Genomic DNA, 10601 nt, shown 5'->3' on the forward strand with positions numbered 1-10601 from the left:
TCATTAAAGACTCAGTCTGGAAGCCTCTCTATATTCTATAGGAAGTTTTAGATGAACTTGCATAACCTAAATATTGCAGATATTCACAAGTTCCTCAATTCTACAGACCTTCTTCATTTAATGTAACATCAAGTTAGGATGTTAGATGCATCAATATCGATAGAAGAACTATTCTGTGCCCTTAATCAAATGCCCTGTAACAAAGCAAATGGACCAGCACATCTTTCCTTTATCAAGCTTCCTTTACCTTCTCCTCCTCTCCTTTGAGTGGCGCTGTCCCTTGGTATTCACTCTCTGTGGTAGAGTATCACTTCCTGTTCCAACACACAGTGGTGCTTTAGTGTAGCCTATCTGTTTAGCCAATTTAATTCAAAACTTGCAGATAACTTTCATAGAGTAACCTTCATGCGCTTCATCCTGTTGATTCACTCACTAATTATAGTGGAGATGTCATCTGAATTTCAGGAGTGGGACTACTCCTCCTTCACCTCCCCTCTGGCCTCAAGCTTTAAATGCCCCCTTTACCAATACCCGTTGTTCCCATTTTCACGCAAACACCCCTCATCCTCAGACGACTTGCGAATGTTCCGCCATATCTCTCCGCTTGATTCAGCATTACAGCAGCTCCGGTCACTCCCCACCCCCTCGAAACTACAACCTCTGAACCGCTACCGGAGGAAGATCTGTCTCCAGCAAAAGTTCACAGCTAAACTCCACTCCAGACTGCTCCAAGATGCGTCTCCAGCCCCGCGGAGCATCCCAGAAATCCGAGCCATCTCAGCGTCCAACTCCGAGGACATGCCGCCATTCCCACACCCCAGTGAGGTCTCCCGAAGACTATTTACCATCGAAGATCTCAGACTGGACTGTCGCTCGTCTTCAACGAGTCTTGAAAGAGAGAGACATTCGCTTTCTCCAATCTGACAACAAGGCTATATTATTCCATTTCTTCTTAACATCTCAGCGCTCCCGCTCTCGTTCACTGAACAGAGCCTCCACTAACAATGCTTCCTCACTCCTTACAGCCTCACCCTGCCAGCAACGGCCGCATCTCGCCACCACTCCACACGCTCCCTCCTCAGCTGCTCCTCCTACTGGGTGTGGCACTCGGCCAGGGTTGCCAGTTTTTGCGGTCTCTGATCCCTCCTTCGCAACGTGCCTCAGCACACCCTCTTGGCACAGCCAGGTCCTCAGCCACTCATTCCTCAGACAAAGTGTGCAGCTAACCTCGGCACTGGGTTGCCAGGTTGTCAGCTACTTATTCCTCCTCTGCTAAACTCTGCAGCTAACCTCGGCACTGGGATGCCAGTTCCTTTCACCTCTGTTCCTTTCTACAATACTTCAGCTAGCATTCCTACAACCACGCCTCTGACCATACATCCCTCTAACCCAGCAGTTTTTCCTCCTCTCATCGGTGAAGCTTCGAGCAGCATCTGGCAAAGCCTTTTAGCCCAGGCCCCATTTTTTCAGGCTAACACTGCCCAGTATTCGTTGGCCTCAGCCAAAACCTTCTCCCATATCCACTAACCTTGGCCATCAAATCATTGCTGGTAAATATACATAGATTTAGCTGATCTCATTCTTCCTCCTCTCATGCAGCCTGCTCTTCCCATGAAGATCGATTGCCACAACGGTTCATCATCATACGTGGTACTGCCCCTTCTCGGGCAAAAGAGCTCACTCCGCTCGAGTTTGCTTTTGCTTTTTCGTTAAACAGAGACGTTCTCTGCATAACGCTAAGACAGTCAAGCAGTTATTGACATGGGGAGGTATCCAAATGACTAAAAGGTAAATAAAGCTGACAGTCATTGGCATACAAATGAAATGACACTGTCACAGTCTGGCGAGGGCAGACTATGAATTGAAAAAAGGACCCAAAATGCAGACTCCAAGGAACAGGGAACAGAACTTGAATGGTAACAAAAAGCGAGCCGTTTAATAAGGCTGGTAAAAAAGGTACAAAGAAAGGGCAAGGAAAACTGAAGTATATTAACATCAACCTAAACTGGAAGAACTAAATAAACAACAAGAAAAACCTAGACATGAAACATGTCGTGGAGAACGTGGCGTGAACACAGACGACCTGATAGTGACACACTGAAAACAGAGGACTTAAATACACAGGAGGTGATTAGGGGAAGTGGGAACACATGGGGAAACAGCTGACACTAATCTGACACAATGAGACAAAGGAAGCAAAGTTGACTACGCTGACATAGGACACAGACCTTCAAAATAAAACAGGAACATGAGACACAGACAAGACAATATAACCTTGACGACATAAGACACGCAGCATGAAACACATAAAGGGCAAAAGGAGACTAAAAAACAGGGGTAGAAGACACAAGGGGAATCTAAATAAACAAATGAACTTAGATAATCTAATGAACTTAAAAATAGACCATGAATATCAAAATAAACTCAAACTTAAAACGCTGGGTCAAAAGACCCAGGATCATGACAGACACTCCCTGTTTACGAAAAATCGCACCAAGAGGGAGTAAATACAGCGAGAAAAATAATGGCCTGAGGATAGATCCTTGGGGCACACACCTAAGCAGAGGGGCCACAGAGGAAGCGGCCAGCCCCAGCTTAACACAAAAACTCCTTTCGGAAAGATATGATTTTATCCATGACAATGACAAATCAGAAATTCCCACACAGTGGTGTAAGTTGGAGATCAGCAGGTTGTGGTCCACTGTGTCAAATGCAGCTGTCATGTCCAATAACACAAGCACAGCATATTTACCACGATCAGTAGCAACAAGAATGTCATCCATAACTTTAACAAGAGCTGTCTCCGTACTGTGAAAGGGCTTAAAACCAGATTCGAAAATTTCAGTTGCGAGTCATTCAAGCAATCCAACAGCTGGGTATGTACAATCCTCTCCAAGATCTTGCTTAAAAAGGGAAGCTTGGAGACAGGTCTAAAATTTGACATAACAGAACTATCAAGGCCAGGTTTCTTAAGTAAGGGGTGTATGACTGCATGTTTAAGCCCACCAGGAACTTGACCGGTTAACAGACTAGTATTGATAATTTTCAGGATATGAGGTCCAATAGTAGGAAATACCTTTTGGAGGAAGTGGGGAGTAACAACATTGTTTGGGGAACCACAGGGCTTAGCATGTAGCACCAACTCTAAATCAAGCAGAGAAATTGGTGCAAAGGCAGAGAACAGGCTTGAGCAAGGAGCATGCATGGCCGGATCAACAATAGATGGGATCGGAGGCCTCAGGCTAGCAATCTTGTCCACAAAAAAGGTAATACTTATTGCACATAGCCTCAGAGGACGGCAAAAGGTCATAACCCTCCAAGTTAAGTACAGAATTTATAGTATTGTATAAAACACAAGGAAAAGTAGGAGTGAGCAACTCAGGGGCATAAGACATTAATTTGTCAAACAGTATAGAAAACCATTCGGCAGTATCAGAGCCAACGGCACGATAACATCGAACAGGCACAGCGTGATTTGCAAAAGTGTTAGCCTATCAAATAAGATAGGCATATGATCAGAGAATACTGCATCTTCAACACGTACATTGCAAACAGATAAACCATAAGATAAAACTAAGTCCAGTGTGTGACCATGCTCTTGAGTGGCACCACTAACAGACTGGACAAAATTAAAAGAGTTCACTAAGGCCAGGAAGTCCTTGGCCAGGGGTCTCCATGGACAGCAAACGTGTATTTTAAAATCACCAAGCAGGAGAATCTGGTCATATCGTGATGCACAATCAGCAAGGAATTCCGAGAACTCGGATAAGAACTCCTTGTTATATTTCGGGGGCCGATAAACAATCGCACATAACAACGAAGGCGAGAGGCCCAGTTCACACAAACAGAGTTCAAAACTGGTGTAGCAAGATGAAGGGAAAAGCTGCTTCAAATGAGCCTTAAAAACAGCAGCAAGCCCTCCTCCGCGACCAGAAGCTCTCGGAACATTAAAAAAGGTACAGTCAGCCGGTACTAGTTCAATGAAAGCGCTTACCTCACCGGGAGAAATCCAGGTTTCAGTCACGAAGAGCAAATCCAGAACACGAGAAAGAAAAAGATTCCTTCAATATGAAGGTCTTGTTTGCCACAGACTACCCAGTAGTCATCGCAGCCTTACTGTGGGGCCACGAATGGTCAAGAAGATCCATCCTCATTCGCTCCGACAACCTCACCGTAGTTGACATAATCAACAAAGGCCGAAGCAATTCTCCTTCCATCATGCCCTTCATGCAGCAGCTCATGTGGCTATCAGTCACCCACCAGTTCTTAATCAGAGCAGAACACATTCCAGCCTTCATTCGAGATCTAAACCCTAGCATCACAGAACTCATCAGCATCTACCAAGAAGTGATTATAAATAGTTTTGCAGCAAGCACATTGTCCTCCTATTGGACCATTTGGAACATGTTCCGTTTGTTCCATAATAACTTCAATCTTCCCATCCCATCATTCGACATTGCAACCATTTCCAGCTTCATATCTTACGCTTCCTGGCACACACACTCGAAGCCATGTTCCTGCTCGCTTTCTTCGGCTTTTTGCACTGTTCTGAATTCACCTCTTCATCTTCGAAATTCCATCCGGATCTTCACCCGTGCTTTAGTGACATCCACCCAGTTCCTGAAGACTCCCTCAAACAAAGCAAAACCAACCAATCGGGCAGCCCCATACCTATATACTACTTCAAAATAAACTCACCTTTAAGTCCCTTCGAATCGCTAACCCATTACCTTCACCTCAGAAAATCTCAGCACGCCTTACCTTCAGATCTGCTGTTCATCACCGAATCCGACCCTGCCTCAACCAGATCATGGTTTCTCTCACACTTTTGCCAAGTCCTCTTGTCATCCAGGATTCCTCCCAATCTCTTCTCTGGCCATTCCTTTTGCATCAATGCCGTAACTTCTTCCTCCCACAAAGAAATCCCCGACCACTTAATCAAGCTCCTGGGCCGATGTCGCATCACAAGCCTACCAGTTATACATTTGCAACAATCTCCAAGACCTCCGTAATGCCCAGTCTTCACTCCAGTAGGGGATGTCTTCTTTGGGGATCTGCCCAGCCCAGGAGCCATTGCCAGTCCCCTTAGAGGCCTTCGCCAAACAGCAGCACTAGTTCATACTTCCTCATCCCGCTAGCTGTGGTCCCAGCTAGTGAAGTGGTGATATCATCTAAATTTCAGGAGCGGGACCAATCCTCCTTTACACCCCCCCCAGCCTCAGGCTATAAATGCCCCCTACACCAATACCCGCTGTTTTCATTTTCATGCCCCCCCATTTTCACTCTGTTCTCCTCTCTTCCTTTTCCTTCATTCACTTCTCGTTAGTACATGGGGATCCACCTGGCCCGGGAGACGTCGCCAGTGCCCTTTGAGACCTTCCCCAAACCACAGCACCAGTTCATACTTCCTCATCCCTCATTGCTACCGAGAATGTGGTCCCATCTAGTGAATTCATAGTATTCACTCACTGTGCCTTTAGAGATTTGCTAGTTTACCTTACCTCATAGCCAACTTGCTAGCAGCATGGACTCTTCAACAGTCCCTCCTGCACTTTCCTGCACATTGTGTTGGATGTTTAATTACTACCTGGCCACCTTTAGCAATAATATTTATTCTTGTAATAAATGTTATCGCTGAATTGGATACTCTGCTTCCCACCCTTAAAAAATTCATAGCTAGCCAGGCCCCTGTAGCCGAAGGTAGTGTAGGCCCCATTAGGTCTCCCAGCAGATTGTCCCAAGCAGCCAGGAAAACAGGATTGCTGGGTGAAAATGAGGAGGAAACAGTCTTAAAACCCCCAGAACATGTTTTTAACCGTTTTTTCCCCACCCAGCGACACACCCGCCAGGGATTCTGTTTCTGTTTAATTGGCGATTCTGTTCTGAGTCATGTGAAGCTAGAGACACCAGCAACCATACTTGTTTTTTAGGGGCCAGAGCAGGCGACATTGAGGGAAATTTAAAACTGCTGGCTAAGGGTAAACGTAAATTCAGTAAAATTATGATTCCATGTCGGCAGTAATGACACCCGGTTACCTCAATCGGAAGCAACTAAAATTAATATTGAATTGGTATGTAGCTTTGCCAAAACAAAGTTTTCTGTGGTCCCTTGCCACTTGGTTTCTGTCTGATTTCTTAGACTTTTTATCTGATTTAGTGCACAGCTCAGATAAAATAATTATTGTGGGTGATTTAAACATGCATGTAGATGCTAAAAATGACAGCCTCAACATGGCATTTAATCCTGTATTAGATTCAATTGGCTTCTCTCAAAGTGTTAAAGAACCCACCCACCACTTTAGTCACCGCTCTTTATCTTTTTCTAACATATGGCATAGAAAACGTGTTGTTTGATCATTTCTTGATAACATTTACTTTTTCAATAATTTATTACACAGCAGTGGGGAGTAGACTTCATCACAGTAGATGCATTTCAGTAGATGTAATCACACCCTAGAGGGGCGTGATTCAGAGGACTAGCCTCCCGGAGCTGAACCCAATCAGTGTTCTGTTACTGGATTTCTGTGCAAACCACAGTTTGTCCATAACGAACACCATGTTCGAACATAAGGGTGTCCATAAGTGCACGTGGCACCAAGACGCCCTGGGCTGTAGTTCTGGTGATCGATTTTGTAATCATATCACCAGACCTGCGGCCATTTATTCAGGATGCTCAGGTGAAGAGAGGTGCTGAACTGTCAACTGATCACCACCTGGTGGTGAGTTGGATCAGACAGACAGGCCTCATACATACAGTGAGCGTGCTCTGGGACACTTCAACTCACACCTCCGGCGGAGCTTCAACAGCATTCCGAGGGAGACTGGGGAGTCCGAATGCATCATGTTCAGCACCTCCATTACTGAAGCTGCTACAATGAGCTGTGGCGGCAGGTGGTTGGTGACTGTCATGGTGGCAAACCCGAACCAAATGGTGAACACCAGAGGTGATGGGAACCATCAGGAGTCCTATCAGGCCTGGGTAGCCTGTGGGACATCGGAGGCAGCTGATAGGTACCTGGTTGACACAACACTCTAGAATGTTGCGTCAGGAGCAGTACCTCATGACAGCAGAGTGGGACTGGTGGTTACCACCTTTAAGAACAGAGCATTCTCATACCCAACACTGGCATACTGACAATTTTTCAGGGACGAGGCATGCCATAGTAACACGAAAGGTGCCCCTCCGCATTCTTATGAGACCCTCCGGATTCTTAATTGAAGTGCTTCTCTTATTATTCACTTGGTGGCTTTCTATTGCAGCCCTTGCAGTGGAGGATGTTTGTGCCTGCAGTCTGTGTGTGTACCACCAGCTCCTTGGTTTTACTAGTGTTGATCTGGAGGTAGTTCTGCTGGCACCAGTCCACAAAGCCTTGGGTCAGTCCTCTCCTTGTCGTCCCCATCAGTGATGAGGCCAACTATTGCAGAGTCGTCAGAGAACTTCTGCAGGAAGTACTGGGTGGAGTTGTGGGAGAAGTCTGCAGTGTACCAAAGATGTCAGCAAACATGGGTTTAAATGAAGGGACAGGAATCGCCCAGGGAGTATGGGGGGATGCACCCTCCCCTGCGGGACTCTCAATCCACCCCTGCAGGAGAGGAATTATCAACACAATGTTACGCCCCAGTCTAGGGGTACAGGAACGTAACATAAGAGTTGAAAAGATTGACCCCGCCCTGGTCCCCAAAACCATACACAGGGGAAAAAAAATTTCTTAGTGAACAGTGGTTTATTGTCTAAACTGAAGCGTGACTCCGGGGCGAACAAAGACCAAAATAACAAACAAAACCAGCTTAATCAGTCAAGGAGGTGCTACCTAAACCCTACGTGATGAAAAGAACAAACAATAGACAAATGCTACGCCTAACTCCCTAACTGAATAAACAGGAGGAAACAATACAGAAAACAACAATGCAGCTCACCCCTTTGGCTTCAGTGACTATTTACAAGGTGCTATTTACAAGAGAAGGCTAATTTACACACTATATACAAGCTCAATAGGTCACAAGAATCACAAATATCAGAGTTTGAGGCCAGGGTCAGGTCTGCTGCTGCTGTCAGTTGCTGCCCAGGGACAACTGCTGGTGAGGGATTCAACCGCATGAATAGGGGACCAATCAGCAGCCGTCAGCTAATCCAATCAGGGACCTGCAAAGACTTAAATACACAGAACAAGAAACAGCCACCAAAACACATTATGCCCAGGGCCATAACAACAACCTCATACGAATAGACTGGAAAAAGGGATCTGTAATCGGACCCTCGCCACTATTGTCCCAACATCAGAAACCGTGAAAAATAATTCACTTGAACCTCTCCAGGTCCATTTGGCGACGTGCAAGTCTGAAATTTTTTTACACACCTCCCACCCCACACCTCCCAAAACGGACGGGATTGGGAGTGAGTGCATAAGGATTATAAGGACCAGTCCCCTTCATCAACATTGGAGAACAGCTTTGCTGAGCGTAAAATTAACCTAAAAAGAACATCTAATAAGACAGATAGAAGCGAAGGTGGGCAGTGAGCCAGTCACGAACCAGAGCAGCCCGGTGGAAACTTATGTTGTCCCAAATGACAACAAACCTGAGCTGCTCTGGGCCATGTGTAGGATGTAGGATGTCCAGGAATGTGATCAGATGGGCAGTGTAGCAGCGGCCAAGGGTTGCATGGTGATGGATGACACCATGGTTGGAAATTGCTGCACACAATATGATGGCCACCACACTGGCCAGGGACTTCAACAATGGCATGCTGGCCATTGGCATTCCTTCCTCGCCTTCGTTTTTTTTTTTTTTATACAGTTTATACAGTGTTTAGAGTATGCATCAATTGTATTGTATGTATGGGACTTGCTTGCACATAGTTGTATCGCAATTCTTTGACTCTTTCTGAATTGTGTTCAAATGGCACCCTGTAGACCCGTTTCATTCTCAGATTATTTCTGTTGACGATTACAGTCTCTTGTTCAGGAGACAGAAGACGTTCCCGACCTGTCACGGTTCTCGGTCATTTCGACCCACCATTTTCAGTTTCTTGTGTTTTGATATTATTCTGTATTATGGTTTATGTTCTAATTCTCTAGTTGTGCTGTTTTGATTATTATTATCCTATGTTTCAGTTTAATTCTAGTTAAGAGTTTAGTTCTTAGGTTTTGTTCTTGTGCCCTCGTGTTTAGAGTAGGTTTATTTCAGTGTTACGCCTGTGTCTGTCATGTTTCCTGTTTTACTTTGAAAGTCTGTGTGTCTAGTTTTGCTTCCCTTGTCTCGTCTGTGTATATATATATATATATATATATATATATATATATATATATATATCTTGGGGCGTGTAGGGGGCCTGTCCTTCCATGATGGTTCCTCCTCACTCTTGGGTTTTCACCGAGAACATGGTCAGTTGGGGCCATCTTCTTGGTGTATCCGTGGATGTTCGTTGTCTCATATTGGACCATGGTGCTGACACTCACCAGTCCCTGGCCTCCTTCTGTCCACTTAGCGTACAGCCTCAGGGTGCTGGACTTGGGGTGAAACCCTCCATGCATGGTCAGGAGCTTTCTTGTCTTTATGTCAGTGGCTTCTATCTCCTCCTTTTGCCAGCTTATCATCCCAGCAGGGTACCTGATCATGGGCAGGGCATAGGTGTTGATAGCACGGATCTTGTTCTTACCGTTCAGCTGACCCCTCAGGACTTGCCTGACCCTCTGCAGGTACTTGGTGGTTGCAGCTTTCCTAGCGGCCTCTTCATGGTTCCCATTCGCTTGCGGGATCCCCAGGTACTTGTAACTGTCCTCTATGTCTGCAGTGTTGCCTTCTGGTAGTTCAATCCCCTCAGTTCTGACTACCTTCCCTCGTTTTGTTATCATCCGATAAATTTCTCCAGTCCGAACGACATTCCGACGTCATTGCTGTATATCCTGGTGGTGTGGATCAGTGAATTGATGTCTTGTTCACTCTTGTCATATAGCTTGATGTCATCCATGTACAGGAGGTTGCTGACAACTGCTCCGTTCCGTAGTCGGTATCCGTAGCCAGTCCTGTTAATGATCTCACTGAGGGGGTTCAGGCCTATGTAGAACAGCAGTGGGGACAGAGCATCTCCTTGGTAGATCTCGCACTTGTGGATCTACCTGGTTTATTCTCCTGCCTTCTGTCTCTCTGGTGTACCTCTTCAAGCGACTGGCCATGGTTGTGAGTCGTTGCTTGGCAGTTTCCAAGGCCTCACAGGAGCTTTGGCAAAGAGGAGATGATCATTTATGCCAGGTCTGGCCTTGTGGCAGGAAGTGCGGGACCCAACTGCAGGACTGCTGTACTGAGAACTTCATAATTCAAAAACTCAGACTAAGAAGAAAAGTAGGAGCTAAGATTTATAAAATCAGAGGGTGAGTTGATGTCTGGCTCCCAATCTTCAGACCACATTCCTACTTGAAAGTGTCATGGTCCGTGGCCCTATGTCTGAGGAGTGTGTGGGATGCCCTGGTGGCTACACCCCCAGGCTGGGCCATCACTATCACATTTTGCAACTTATTTCCTTAGTTTCAAGTACACTGAACTTATTATACATACAGTATATAGTACAGTATAGTACAGTATATAGTGTATGTATTATGCCT

The sequence above is a fragment of the Neolamprologus multifasciatus genome, chromosome 9, assembly GCF_963576455.1.
Source record: "Neolamprologus multifasciatus chromosome 9, fNeoMul1.2, whole genome shotgun sequence".
NCBI classification, from domain to species: Eukaryota; Metazoa; Chordata; class Actinopteri; order Cichliformes; family Cichlidae; genus Neolamprologus; species Neolamprologus multifasciatus.